The sequence below is a fragment of the Triticum aestivum genome, chromosome 1D (genome assembly GCF_018294505.1).
Source record: "Triticum aestivum cultivar Chinese Spring chromosome 1D, IWGSC CS RefSeq v2.1, whole genome shotgun sequence".
Classification (NCBI taxonomy): Eukaryota; Viridiplantae; Streptophyta; class Magnoliopsida; order Poales; family Poaceae; genus Triticum; species Triticum aestivum.
Genome location: NC_057796.1, coordinates 444,154,778 through 444,170,051, shown reverse-complemented (window position 1 = coordinate 444,170,051; position 15,274 = coordinate 444,154,778). Strand labels below are relative to the sequence as shown.

The 15,274-nt window shown below is 43.5% G+C and overlaps 1 long non-coding RNA gene across 2 annotated transcripts; it reads left to right on the top strand.

Moving 5' to 3' along the window:
- Positions 1–10,846: 10,846 nt before the first annotated feature.
- Positions 10,847–13,212, top strand: LOC123182776 (uncharacterized). 2 transcript variants are annotated; one of them, XR_006492322.1, is made up of 3 exons: positions 10,863–11,628; positions 11,931–12,709; positions 12,808–13,212. It is a non-coding gene; the product is annotated as an uncharacterized lncRNA (long non-coding RNA). The 2 variants fall into 2 exon arrangements; XR_006492321.1 differs by having other exon boundaries at positions 10,847–11,628; positions 11,931–13,212.
- Positions 13,213–15,274: the final 2,062 nt, after the last annotated feature.

Genomic DNA, 15,274 nt, shown 5'->3' with positions numbered 1-15,274 from the left:
GTAGAATTGAAAACATTGGATTTAGACGTGAACATATGAAAGACATATGTACTAAAATATAAAAATAAATGCGATGGAAGGTGACACAGGGATAGTACTGGAATAGATGAAAAAAATACCAGAAGATGTCAATTTTTCTATTCAATTCAGGTAGATGAGAATGATTTGGTAACTAAGATTTTTTGGGTGTCTCCAGAAATGTGTTGGACTATGCAATATTTAGTGATGTTATATGATTTTTTAGCAGTGTGATGTTATATGATTTGACACCACATACATACAAATAGATGATGGGCGTCTGTTTGGTACGATTTTTGGGGTTAATACTCACAACAAAACTATTCTGTTTGGTGCTACACTTGTTGTGATGGAATTGTTGACACTTTTGGTGGATTTTTGAAACTTTCTAAAAGTAACATTGATATTTGTGACATAACGAATTTATAAGTGTGTCGAACAAAAATGTTTGGCAGGTGTGGACTATCTGAAAATGCATGGCTACAAAGGATGTTCTTAAAAAGGAAGGGGCACTAGTGTATAGTGTAGAGGACGCGACTGTTATGATCCCGAGCTCATATGTGCTCGGGTGAATAGTAAAATAAAAAATTAAAATAAATTCAAAAATTTGTTATTTTTTGTGTGAAACTTTGATAAATGTTCTGATCGCTTGCAAAATTTTATCACCAGATCACATTCGTGTAAAATATGGCAAAAAAAATTTGATGCTCCAAAATGTTATTTTCAAACGCATTTTGGAGCATTGATTTTGTTTCTTTTTAACTTTTAACACGAATATGATCTGGTGATGAAATTTTACAAGCTATGAAAACATTTGTCAAAAGTTTCACACACACAAAATCGGTTGTTTTGAAAAAAATCGATTGTATTGTTCACCCGAGCTCACATGAGCTCGGTGTCATAACAATACTTTCGATGAATACGCTCCCTACTCAAATGAGCACCACTCAAAGAAGTGAAAATATGAACAATGAATTGAAGAGATACAATAATATAAAATAGGGACAATTACATTCTAGCCCTTAACTCAAACCTACGGATTTACCCTAATTCCCCAGCCTGCTCAAATTTGCCCCTGTGACATTAGATGCCCTTGTAGAAATGTCATTCCGTGCCGTTGCCATGCATTCAAAGGGCTTTGAAGTACGAAATGGTTTCACTTTCTTGGTTAAAAACACTGTTTTTCGTATTCTACAAGTGCGAGGGATTCCCCTTGGGTTATGCCACTGAATCTTCGCCGTCAACGGCTCATCTTTGATTAAATCGTGTTAATGTTTATATAAGCACCAACAAAACCATTTGTTCTTTCTCAACGTGCAGTTTAGAAACTGCATATTTCTATTCATCCAACATGAAAGGCTCCTCAAGGTGCATGTGCATAAGATTAGCTCGCGACAGCTGCACGAGTCCCATTTTAAACCAAGATTCTAGCTAGTTGCACCATTGCCCATCAAACTTATGAAATGCTGCAACCGAATTTTTGGCTTTTTTGGTGCGATGCACAACATCACTGAAGAATTTCGAAGACAACCCACAAGAACGTCAACGCCAAGAGGCTTTGGGTGGTTGAATCTCCTCTACATCTTTAAGTTCCCTGGCTAGCAGTGGACAGCATGCAACGATCGGCTAGGCAAAGTGCCTATATGTAGTAGTAGCAAGTTAACAAAAAGGGAAATAGAAAGCCTTCTGATGCAAAAGGCAAAGGTTGGATCGGATACTCGATGAGACAATATCCCCATTTTCCAGGGAAAATCGACTACGTTTTGGTATACGAGCGCACTAAAACTCGGGTAGCTTTGATTCTTGTGTTAGGTTGATCTCTCTCCTGTTCGAGCCCAACGGGTCGAACGGGCCCTTGCATCGCGCTCTGATCGGGGGTGCCCAACCAAACCATGGTTGGTGGGCCCATGTGACCCGCGCTATATAAACAGAGGTGGAGGCCGGGGCATGACTCACGAGGTTAATAGCTTCCACAAACCCCGCCGAAGACTCCCTACCGATCTAGGGTTAGCGCGGTGCTCACGGGAAGCACACCACCGCCGCCATCTCTCTGCCATTACTGGCCACTACTTCACCATGGCCGGCACCGGCTCGAGCTCGTCAGCACCAAGAGAAGGTAGGTTCGCCTGAATCGCTAGCCTACACCGATCCAGAGGATCTATCAATGGTATCAGGCCATGCTAGGCTATGATTTTCGGTGCAAAGTATAAACAGAGAAAGAGAAAAAGACTCTCCACAAAGAACCCTAGCAGGGCAGAGTAAAGAAAACAAAAGTATACCGGAGAAGGCCTTGGGCCGCCGGCAAATAGCGCCGCTATCATGGCCGCGCCTGTTCCTCTCGATCTCCACACGCATCGGCAAGCCGAGGTGCGGGGACGAAGAACCACCCCGCGAGGGGCAAAGCACACCGCGACCAAATCCCTCGACGGCGGCGCGCTCACCACAAGGGTAGACGCGCGACCGGCCAGGAGGATGGTAACGGCGCCGCCGCTCGTAGCTCCGTCGTCGTCATCGATTTCGATTCAAAAAGGGGAGTGAGCGGTGGAATAGAGTTCAAAGAAAGGGGAGGGGCTCGTGGCGCGGTGGCTGATGACCTAGTCGCCGGCGGCTGGCGCAGCCCAAACCCACCGCCACTCTGGCTAACAGAGGAGCAGAGGAGGGCCCTGGTCACCCTCTCTCTCTCTCGCTCTGTCGCAGGAGACAGTGGTGGAATGGAAAAGAGAAGGGGAACATGACGAAACAGATGCGAGCACGAGGCACGCGGGGCGCGGTGGTCTTCGACCCCGTCGCCGGTGGCCGGACTGCCTGCCGTTGGTGGCCGTAGCCGCTCCAGGCGCGAGAGACAAGGAGAGCACCACGCGGGGGGGAAAGGAGCGAGGGTTTCGCTGTGGCTGCGTCGCTAGCTGGTTTTGATCCAGCGAAACCGGCGGTGGACCGTTGATACGTCTCCAACGTATCTATAATTTTAGATTGTTCCACGCTATTATATTATCTGTTTTGGATGTTTAATGGGCTTTATTATACACTTTTATATTATTTTTGGGACTAACCTACTAACCGAAGGCCTAGTGCAAATTGCTGTTTTTTGCCTATTTCAGTGTTTCGCAGAAAAGGAATATCAAACGGAATCCAAACGGAATGAAACCTTCGGGAGAGTGATTTTTGGAACAAACGCAATCCTGGGGACTTGGAGTGGACGTCAAGAAAGAAGCGAGGAGGCCACGAGGCAGGGAGGCGCGCCCCAGGGGGGTGGCGCGCCCCCAACCCTCATGGGCCCCTCGTGGCTCCCTTGACCGACTTCCTTCGCCTATATATACTCATATACCCCGAAATCATCCAGGAGCACCACGAAACCCTATTTCCACCGCCGCAACCTTCTGTACCCGTGAGATCCCATCTTGGGGCCTTTTCCGGCGCTCCGCCGGAGGGGGAATCGATCACGGAGGGCTTCTACATCAACATCATAGCCTCTCCGATGATGTGTGAGTAGTTTACCTCAGACCTTCAGGTCCATAGTTATTAGCTAGATGGCTTCTTCTCTCTCTTTGGATCTCAATACAAAGTTCTCCTCGATCTTCTTGGAGATCTATTCGATGTAACTCTTTTTGCGGCGTGTTTGTCGAGATCTGATGAATTGTGGGTTTATGATCAAGATTATCTATGAACAATATTTGAATCTCTTCTGAATTATTTTATGTATGATTATATATCTTTGCAAGTCTCTTCGAATTATCAGTTTGGTTTGGCCTACTAGATTGATCTTTCTTGCAATGGGAGAAGTGCTTAGCTTTGGGTTCAATCTTGCGGTGCTCGATCCCAGTCACAGCAGGGGAAACGACACGTATTGTATTGTTGCCATCAAGGATAAAAATATGGGGTTTATATTATATTGCTTGAGTTTATCCCTCTACATCATGTCATCTTGCCTAATGCGTTACTCTGTTCTTATGAACTTAATACTCTAGATGCATGCTGGATAGCGGTCGATGTGTGGAGTAATAGTAGTAGATGCAGAATCGTTTCGGTATACTTGTCATGGACGCGATGCCTATATACATGATCATGCCTAGACATTCTCATAACTATGCACTTTTCTATCAATTGCTCGACAGTAATTAGTTCACCCACCGTAATACTTATGCTATCTTGAGAGAAGCCACTAGTGAAACCTATGGCCCCGGGGTCTATTCACTACCATATAAGTTTCCAATCTATTTTATTTTGCAATCTTTACTTTCAATCTTTATCATAAAAAATACAAAAAATATTTATCTTATTATCTCTATCAGATCTCACTTTTGCAAGTGGCCGTGAAGGGATTGACAACCCCTTTATTGCGTTGGTTGCAAGGTTCTTATTTGTTTGTGAAAGTGCGTTAAGTCGACTAGAGGGGGGTGAATAGGCGATTTTTATGAATTCTTCACTGAGGAATTTCAGGGTGAGGAAATTCCTAAGCGAAGAACTACTTGCAGCGGAATAAGTACTCAAATGAAAACATAACAAAGCATATGCATGGTCATCATGATGAAATGAAAACAAGCATGGAGTACAGAAAGCGTAAACACAGGATAGACAGGATGAAGACAAACAGACTGAAGAAATTGAACTGAGGAAATGGAGAAAGTCTTCAGTCAAAGTCTTCAAACAGATATGAACATGCACACAACACAATAATGAGGAAATGAAAGAGTTGAGGAAATAGAACCAGTAGGCTTGGTGAAGACAATGATTTGGTAGACCAGTTCCAACTGCTGTGACAGTTGTACGTCTGGTTGGAGCAGCTAGGTATTTAAACCTGATGACACACAGTCCTCACCGTATTCTCCTTGAGCTAAGGTCACATAGACCTCGCCCAATCACTCATGGTAAGTCTTCAGGTGACTTCCAAACCTTCACAAACTCGGTCACTCAGCGATCCACAATTTCCTCTTGGATGCTCTAGACCATGACGCCTAACCGTCTGGAAGATGCACAGTCTTCTAAGGTAACAAGCGTCGGATCCACGCAGGATCAATCTCTTCAGTGATGCTCAATCACTTTGGGTTTGTAGGTGTTTGGGTTTGGGTTTCCTCACTTGATGATTTTCGCTCAAAGTCCTCGGAGATGGGATGCTCTCAAATGACAAGTGTCAGTTTCTCTCGGAGCAGCCAACCAGCTAGTGGTTGTAGGGGGCGGCTATTTATAGCCTAGGGAGCAGCCCGACATGATAAGACATAAATGCCCTTCAATGATATGACCGTTAGGTGGGTAGATATTTTGGGACAGCTGGTGTAGAGCACAGCAATGGCCGGAAATTTGACTATCAAATTCTTCAGGGCTATCATGTTCCTCACTTGTAGGCAATCCGCACTGGCGAATTCCTAACTTCTCAGTCAGAAAAAATTCCTCAGAGACCAGAAGAACTTCGTCTCTGTCACTGAAGAAATTGACTGAGCTGCATGAGATTTCCAATAGCTTCACTCGAAGGGATTGGTAGGTGTAGGATTTTGAGTTGAGCATCACTTGGAAAATTTTCCTTAGTATTTCCTCGACCCCGTTCAACAGTACGGTGTTTCCTATGACTCAAGAAAGAGAAAATGAAACTACGAATACAGAAGTCTTCACGCTCCATGTTCCTCGAATGGATACCAAGTCTTTAAGGCCACACCAATTTCTTCACTTTCAAAGTCATCAGAAAGTCTTCAAAATCCAAAGTCTTCAGTCGAAGACATTCATTTTTAGGGGTCGACTTTCTCTGTAAATATCAAACTCCTCATAGACTTATAGACCTGTGTACACTCACAAACACATTAGTCCCTTAACCTATAAGTCTCGAATACACCAAAATCACTAAGGGGCACTAGATGCACTTACAATCTCCCCCTTTTTGGTGATTGATGACAATATAGGTTAAGTTTTCAACGGGGATAAACATATGAAGTGTAAATACTGATATTGAGGAATTTGATTGCAAGATATAGAAGAACTCCCCCTGAAGATGTGCATAGTGAGGAATTTGCTTTTGAAGCAATGCACACTTGAAGAGTAGAATCATGGAGATCTCCCCCTATATCTTGTAATTCATACACGCATTTGACATATAATATGAAGAATTTGAAATGCATGATGAAATATGGTGACTGATGTAATTCAGCATGCGTGCATTAACATATATGAGGAATAAGCATGCAGAAGAACATAGCAAAAGTATCAGACCACCATCGGATTTAAGTTTACAACTCCATCAAATAAAGTCTCAGAAGAATGAGAGTTGTAAGTTAAAAAAAACACCCATAAATGTAGACCCGCTTGAAGACTAACTCAAATTTCTCCCCCTTTGTCATCGAATGACCAAAAGGATCGAAAAGTGAGGACTAACACCCCTGAAGAATATCAAGTTGATGAAGGAGCGCCAGCATTGTTGGGGTCGGTTGTTGTAGTAGGGACTGCCGCAGTGTCGTCCAAGTCTTCATGCTCATCGTGTCGCGCGATGAAGAGTATGAGCTGGCCACCAAGGGAGGAACCTTGACTTTCTTGAATTTCTTCCCTGGTGGCTGAGATCAGTCAAAGTCCTGCTTGAGACCCATTTGCTTCAGATCTTCTTCACCATACAGTTGTGACAGAACGGCCCAGGTGCAACCGAAGACTTCATGGAGGTAGTAATGGTTTTTCTTCACTGCATTGTGTGTAGCAGTCATGTTGTGAAGAATTGAACCAAAGTGATGCTTAACCCATTTGTGGTTGCGATCCACCTTCTAGTGAAGACTGAGGAGAAGCTCACGATCAGTCATCACCCTTGGAGTTGTGGCTTGAGGATTTGGCTTTGAAGCATTAGCGGCAGAGTCATGAGTGGCCGAGTCATCATTGGTGGAGTAAGATGCAGCTTTGCGAAACTGACCATCCAATGGACGAATGCCTTGATCAATAACTACAGCGGCCTTGCCCTTTTCATCAGCTGAGGAAAATGTCCGCTTGAGGACTTCAATGGGGGGAAAGTAGCTGCCATGGTTGAGGGTGTCAGCTTTGTAGTTGAGTGAAGACCTTGTTCCGAGGAATCTCATAATCCAAGGAGCGTAAGGCTTCAACTCAAACGGAGACAGTGCAACATTTGCCAGAGTCCTCATGAAGAAATCATGATAGTTGACAGGAATGCCATGCATGATATTGAACAGCAGATTCTTCATGATGCCAACGACTTCCTCATCAGTCGAGTCGTGGCCTTTGATTGGACTCAAAGTCTTCGTTAGAATGCGATAGACTGTCCTAGGCACATACAGCAATTCCTTCACGAGGAATTTGGTCCTTGGGGCTTGACCGGGCTTCAGCGGCTTCATCAATACTTGCATGTAATGGGCGGTAAGTACAGGTTCATGGTATAGGCAACGAGAAACGTCAAGGGGAGGACTGATAGGCAGGGCATGAAGCAATTCAGTGGCCGGTGCTTTGTAGTGAGTATTTTCTGTCATCCAGTCCAAAACCCAAGAGTTCACATCATCTGTGATGTGCAGCATTTCATAGAACTGAAGAATTAGCTCTTCATTCCAATCACAAATATCCGTGCAAAAGTTGAGCAGTCCTGCATCATGAAGCACACTGAGGACTGGGGCGAAGCAAGGCAGTGATTACATGTCCACGTGAGGAATATGCTCATGGTCGAAGACTTTGTCTTTGTTGAAAAGCAGTGAAGAATAGAAGTTGGCTTGGCTGGCAGTCCAGAAACGCTTCCTTCTAAGACGAGCAGAGTCATATGGGTTATACTCGGTGAAGAACACATGCTCGCCGAAGAAGTCATCAGCCTTGAAGTTTTGCTTCTTCGAGAAGGGATCCTTTGGCTTGGGCTGAGGAGTATCAGTCAATTGCATCACCACCTCAGGAATCGCAATCTCAGGATCCACAGGCTGAGGAATTTCATTTTCTTCTTCAGTGGCAGCCTGGGTCTTCAATCCTTCAGCAGCAATTTCATCAGCACTAGTGGCTGGAATCTCTTCATGGACAGACGGGGTGGTGCGAGGTTCTTTAGATCGCATTTGAACTTCAGTATTCACTGGGGACTGAGGAATTTGTTGCAGAGGTGTGAACAGAGGAGAATTGGGGTGCTGACACTACAAAAAAATACACTTCTGTGATGATACGTGTTCATCACAGTAGGTCACATTTTTTGTCATGCATGTACATCCATGACGATTTTATGACAGAATCAAGATAGTCATACCTGTGCTGTCGTAGAAGTGTTCCATGACATTACCAAAATTATCATCATGGAAGTGTCCACTTCCATGACGAAAAATCACGCCTCACAGAAGTGCTTTCGTCAAGGGTGAACGACACATGGCATCCACCGTAACGGAATGCCATTAAGCTATCGGGTCCGGTTTTGGATCTGATAACCCGTTAACAGCCCGGACCAATGGCGATTTTCCACGTGTAAAATCATCATTGGCTGGAGGAAACACGTGTCAGCTCCCCGTTGGCATAGGTGTCACTCATCCAATGGGCGAGATGTGCTTATGAAATGTTGACACGTGGACCGGCCCAAAAGTGGCCCATAAAGTTTAAATGGGCCGGCCCAACTAAAGGCCCACAAGATTTTACGGTCCATAATGGGCCGGCCCAGCAAAAGGCCCACGAGATTTTGCGGACCATAATGGGCCAGCCCAGCTAAAGGCCCACAATATTTTACGGGCCATAATGGGCCGGCCCAGCTAAAGGCCCGCGAGATTTTGCCGACATATTGGCTGGCCCAGCTAAAGGCCCACAAGATTTTGCGGACCATAATGGGCCGGCCCAGCTAAAGGCCCACGAGATTTCGCCGACCATAATGGGCCGGCCCAGCTGAAGGCCCAAAAGATTTTGATGACAGTAGTAGGCCAGCCCATTAACAGGCTGCCATGTTTTGGGCCAAATGCCGGCCCATATTTGATCCGGTCCATTTATAGTCTGCCATGTTCCAGGCCTAATAAAGGCCCATATGAGATCCGGCCCGTTAAAAGCCTACCACGTTCTGGGCCAAATTACGGCCCAGATCAGGTCCGGCCCTTTGAGAGGCTTTGGGCTAAATTATGACCCATATCAGATTCGGCCCGTCAACTGGATGCTATGCTTTTGGGCCCACTTGATAAAGGCCGTTTTAGTAATTCGGCCTGATATTAGTTTTGGCATGTTAAAGGCCCGTTTAACATTTCGGACCTATATATATTTTGGCCTGTTAAAAGCCCGTCATATAGTTGGGCCTAACTACAGCCCTGTTTGCACCCGGCCTGCTCATAGACGATAATCTGATTGGGCCAAACAAGGACTAAGACAATTTTGGCCTGTTATAAGCCCATGATTTGATTGGCACAATCATGGGCCGGGGTCTATTTTGGCCTGCTGCCGGCCCGTGAGCTGTTCGGCACTTTCCAGGCCCAACCTACTTTTCAGCCTCCTAAAAGCCCATTGAGTTTTCTTGGAAAAATTGGGCCGGCGGTTTACTCGGCCTATTAAAGGCCCGAATCTACTAGTGGACCAGTTTACATTTAGGCCTGTTAACGGACCAAGATGATGGGGCCCATGATGCGGATCATACATAGTGATTTGCCTGACGGCCCCATTATGTACCGTAATTTTACGGTTTGGCCAGTTTACTGCGAAGACAGGATATATATACAGTAAAATAACTACATCTTCGTGAATAAGAAAAAAACCTAGACTATACAATAAAGAAATTACGGCATATTACATCCACTGGGCATCAAACACTACAAGAAAATTGAGATACTGTGACGAAAATCCTCATGACGGTGGTTGACAATGTCATGTATGTATCTAATGTGTGACGGTCTAGAGGCCGTGTCACTGATTTTTGTAATCAGTGACGATTAATGTCATTGAATCGACTCGAACGCTGAGCACCACCTAGCTACCAATTTCTATGACGTTTTGGTAATTTTCATGACGAACTTGCTACAGCACAGACTTACAAATGTAACTGCTAGTAGCGGGACCTGCCATATCTGCTTCACTGGTTATTGAGTGGTAGAACCAACACGTCGTGTTTTTTATGGGACCCATGTGTCAATTTTGGTAGTTGAACGCACCATAATTTCTTCATAGGTTATTGTGTGATGCCATTATTTTGTTCAATCTAATATAAATATGTGGTGGCCAGAAAAAAGTTCATTAGTGGGGTCGTGAGCTAATGAATATGACGTTGCAGTTGTTTCGCTCCATCTCAAAAAGGTAAATACGAGATTGGCTGGGAAAGATTTGGTAGGAGGATTTTTCTACGGGACCTATGCTTCAGTGTTTCTCTATGGGGTCCACACGTAGGACCCATGAGAATTTCTTTACGGCGTATTGAGCAGTGTAAATATTTTCTGAGTCTAATATAAATAAGTAGTGGCCGAAAAAAATGCTCATTGGTTGCGCTGGTGAGCTGATGGGTATGGCAGTATAGTGCAACAGTTATTTCGTCCTAACAAAAAAAAGCACTCCTTCCCACATGGTCTTTCCTGTAGGGATTTCCAACAGGGTAGAGTTCATGCGAAACTATGCGAATATATCTTTATCATGTCATTGTACTACACGACCTATCCCCTGGTGCCTTTTTACTTTTTTTATTAGCAGATTATACACAAACATGGTACGTGCCTTTCTAATTTTTCTGATCAAATTATAGACGTTCATGGTACGTGTCAAACCATCATTTTTTACCTCTAAAAAAACCCACATTTTTTTCACGTGAGCATGCCAAACCCACAATTTTTTCTAGTTTAAGCATATAATTTATTCGCCCCTGCGCGCCGAGAATTAAAATTTTAAGTTAATTAGGCTCGATGGCAAAAGTTTCTCAACGAAGCCCATTTAACTACCCACAGTTCCACCCTAATCCCCATTATCTCATCTGGCGTCGCCCCGATCCAATCTTGCGCCGTCTCCTTCCTTTCACCGTCTCGATCCAATCTGCTAGCATCCCCCCTCCGCCGCTCCTCTCCAGCAGCCCCCACGCTCCCACTCCCGCCCCGTCCACCTCCGCCGCCCCCACCATCGACGCAACAACCACCGCCACCGCCGCCATCGAGACCGCGGAGGAAGCCGTTGCAGCACCGGTGGTGGAAGAGGCGCCGCCGACGCCGCAGGCAGCCGCGCTCGGTAGGAGCAGCCTCTGCACGGGACAATTCTCCACATAATCTGGTGACGCAAGCCGTCGACCCACCGGAAGTACTCCGTGTCGTGCGGCTGCTCTTCTGGACGCTCTCGGCGCTGGTCGTCCATGGCGTGATCTCCGCTACCGCTGCCTCCAACCACGCTGACCTCTTGCTCCAGTTCTTCCACTTGGCTTACAGCTGGGCGGGTTCTGGGCTTCTGGCCGGAGCCAGCCACCGTGGCGCTCCTCTACCACGCCCGCTGCATCCTCCTCGAGACCATGCCGCCCTTCTCTGTTTCCCTGACGAGGCCACTGTCGCAGGCATTTTGCAGCGCTGCTCCCATCCAGATGCTTTGTTGTGGCGCTCCTCCTGTCATTCTCTCCATTTAAATGTTTGAGCGAGAAATCAATGGCGCTTTCTGGCTGTGCGGGAGTGGACATGTTCAGCGTGTGTGGGATTTCTCAAGTTCAAAGCTGACATCGTCGATGAGAAGACTGAACCCAAGGTGAGCAAAATGTTTCTTCTTGTATTTTTGACGTGTTTACCCATGCTTCTATTAGTATGTGTATACTCTGGAGATAATGACTAACGTTGGCACCTGCAGCTTATCAACACTTAGATAGCAATTGATGTTTTTCAACTGAAATATGCAATCGCTAGGAGTTTTATACTTTTATTTTTCAATTACATGAGTGCAGCAACCATGAGCAGGACAGACTATTGGGGATATGATAGGCAAACAATTTGCTAACACAGAACATATATCTGAACAATGATAGCCTGATTAGCTGAAATCTTTTTGAGCAGGCTGAAGGTGGAGGAGGGCGTGGACGGGATTTGGTCCCAGCATTGCACTCAGAGATGCTCTAATATTTAAGGAGTCCTTGTTTCTTATATTATATTTTATCACATTGCCATCAAATTAAATTGCTTGATTGAGTAAATAGCTTCATAATGTACTAGTAAATCTTTGCTACCATTATTGGCAAGTTTTTGTAAGTAATCTTTCTAGTCAAGCACTTGTGTATCATCTATAGTAATCTTAAGTTTTGCCATTTTTCTCTTCTGAATTTTCTCATCTTGTTTTCATAGGCTTACTGGCTGCGTCTTCTATGCTACTTGGTACACTCGTTAGACCCCAAAGCGATGAAATCTTCATTTTTTGTTAATACAATATTACGTGAAATGCTTATTAATAGTGCTGCTTATTTAAAGTACTACGTTACAGAATCTGTTTTGTTAATTTTTACCATCAATGCAAAGACAAACATGTATTTGCGTGCTAATTTTGCTACTTTATTACATTCATGTTTGTTTTAGGAAAGTACATATGCGCATGAAAAATTGTTGCATTGTCTAAGGTCCAATTCCAAACTAGTTGAAGTGGAATTCATTTAGTTAGTTTTATGACACATGCTAGTAAGTATTTTGCAATTCATTTAGTTCCACTCTTTTTCATCCTGCATGTTCTGCTACTACAATCATGCCACTAGTTCGGGAGAGTGAGAGGGAAAGGAGGGCATTCCTCGCGGAACATAAACGCATGGGTGATGTGTATGCTAAGCTAAGGGGTGCATTGATTACATGTACTTTAACCATTATACCTCTAGCTCAAGGTTATGCATGTTATCTTGTCAATTTTCATCTCATTATGATGCAACGTTGTTGTGTTTGTCATTTATAGGCATCGGGAGGAGTTAGCCTCAAGACTTGAAGCACAAGAGAGAGCATTTGAAGAGATACAAAAGAAGCAGCAAGAAGAATTGGAAGCTCTAAAGAAGATCCAACAAGAGAAGAATGAAGCCTAGGCAAAGAAGCAAAAGGAGATGGATAATCTGCTTGATTTTCTCTTGAGGGCTCAAGCAACTTAGCAAGCAACTCTGTAGTCCCAGTCCAAACCAGATGGTTCATGAAAGCCATCCTTACATTGCAATCATCAGGACAACATATGTGGTCTTTAGTTAATATTAGTTTTCATCTTGTCTATTGTCTATGTCAAACTTGAGTCAGTTTTTTACCGTCATTTTTGTTTACAGAATGATTTGGCTGATACAATCTCATATATAATATGATTTGTCTTACATATCAATTTATGATGTGATTTTTCTCTACAACTTTTTTATATAATATGATGTGATGTGATGTGAAGTAAATACTTATTTTCATCGCAATTTAGATTCGAAAGAAAGTAAATATATTTTGACGACTTCATCTACATCCATAATAAAAGTAGTGGCACTAGTAGTGGGATAGCCGCTCGGGTGATGATCTGGCATAATGTTAGTGACGTTGTCTTGTCATCGAATATGGTACAATATGGCATATTTTCTCCTAATATGTGACATTAATTGACCGTCATGGAAATAGGAAGTCGATGACGTTCTATATAATGTCACCGAAGGTCCCAATTTCGATGACGTTTTTGTGCGTGCGCCGTCACTAGGAGTAATCTGTGACGGGGATTTCGTGACGATGCTTGTGACGCCTGTAAAATGTCACTAGGGGGTAATTTGTGACGTTATTAGCTATTCGATGACATTTTTTAGCTCGTCATAGTAGGCCCTATCTCTTGTAGGGAAAGTTCGCCACTATGATAATAAAGCACAAGCAGACAGCAGATTACATACACTGGGCATCAAAGATCGCCACCAGTGCAATTAAACACGCCGACAAAATAATATACAAAACCGATAGCACTTCAATAGAGTTCAAGAAAGGTTAGCCCTGCTCGGGAGCTGCAGCGCAAGCAGCTGAGCAAGCTGATGAGACTGCACTTGTTTGATACTTATATCCTCCTCACTTTGAAAGATAAACAAGCAGACAGATGACAGGTTTTGCACATATAAGTACCAGTGCTGACAATTCATCACATTTCTTACTGACGAATAAAGTGACACAGTTTAAAAAAGCATTAACACAATATGGTATTGTTCAAGTCAAGACATGGCAGGAAATGACATTGTGAAGGAGTTGGCAGCTTCACGGCACCACTGGATTACAGATCAAGAACTCATAAGTATCAATGGTTAGTGTGCTGTCAATTTATCCCTTCAGATTGGCAAAATAAGATCACTTGCTCTGTATAGTTTAATTTACATGGTATGAAGAAGGAACTTGGTTGTACAATTGAAAACTTAAATTGAGAAGGACAAACTTTTGTTTATGAACTACATAATAAACTTTAAACATGCAATTTGATGCAAACACCAAAAATAAACAACTGTTGCAGTCATGCCTAACCAAATATACACAACAAAGTTTGAAGGCTTGAGAAGGACAAACTTACATTATTGGTGAAGGCAGGCTCTATAAAGCCCTTGTCCATGCTGATGGGGGGCAATTCAAGAAGTTTACCACAGAATCTTCTTCATAAGCATTGCCTTTATTCTACATTTTGTTAAGAGTAAATATAGATGTGACAATATAAGAAAAAATGGAGAATATTTACAATAATATGAAGAGTGATGCTACATAACCAAGTAGCTATAAATGTAAGTACAGCGATACAGGCAAAAGGTACAGCCAATAGCAATGCAGAGCTAAACTTCTTCAGTACCATCGGTGTTATCCAACCTTATGGTAAGAGTAAATATAGATCTTATGTGTAGAAAATGGAGGGCAAAGGAAAATAAGCTGCAGAGTGATGGTACATGAATAACTACCTGTCAACATAAGTACACTGATAAAGGACAGCAGGTACTTACAAGAACAATGCAGAGCTAAAAAAATTCATTGGCATTGGATATATTCTACACTAATGTAACCATTCATACAGATAAGATAATTTCGAGCGAACAATTGATAAGAAAGCTATCTTGCATACTGTTGTCACATAATGAACCAGGTATGTATGCAAGTACAGTGATACAGGACAACAGGTACTAACAAGAGCAAAGCAGCGGGCAGCATATTTGCGATATCCTGTCATTCTTTTCAAACCGGAATTCCTTTTCGAGCAGATTTCCTGCAAAAAAGATCCGTAAGGCACATGCGAAAAAGTAGAAGTTCAAATTGTCATGCGATATCATAGACATACCTCATCCTCGGAACGAGACCAGTGCATAACAAGGTTTTTCCATTCAATGTCTTCTAAATTTAGCACAGGAGACTTCACCAGAAATTCGTTTATAGACTTGCCATCGAAGTGTGAT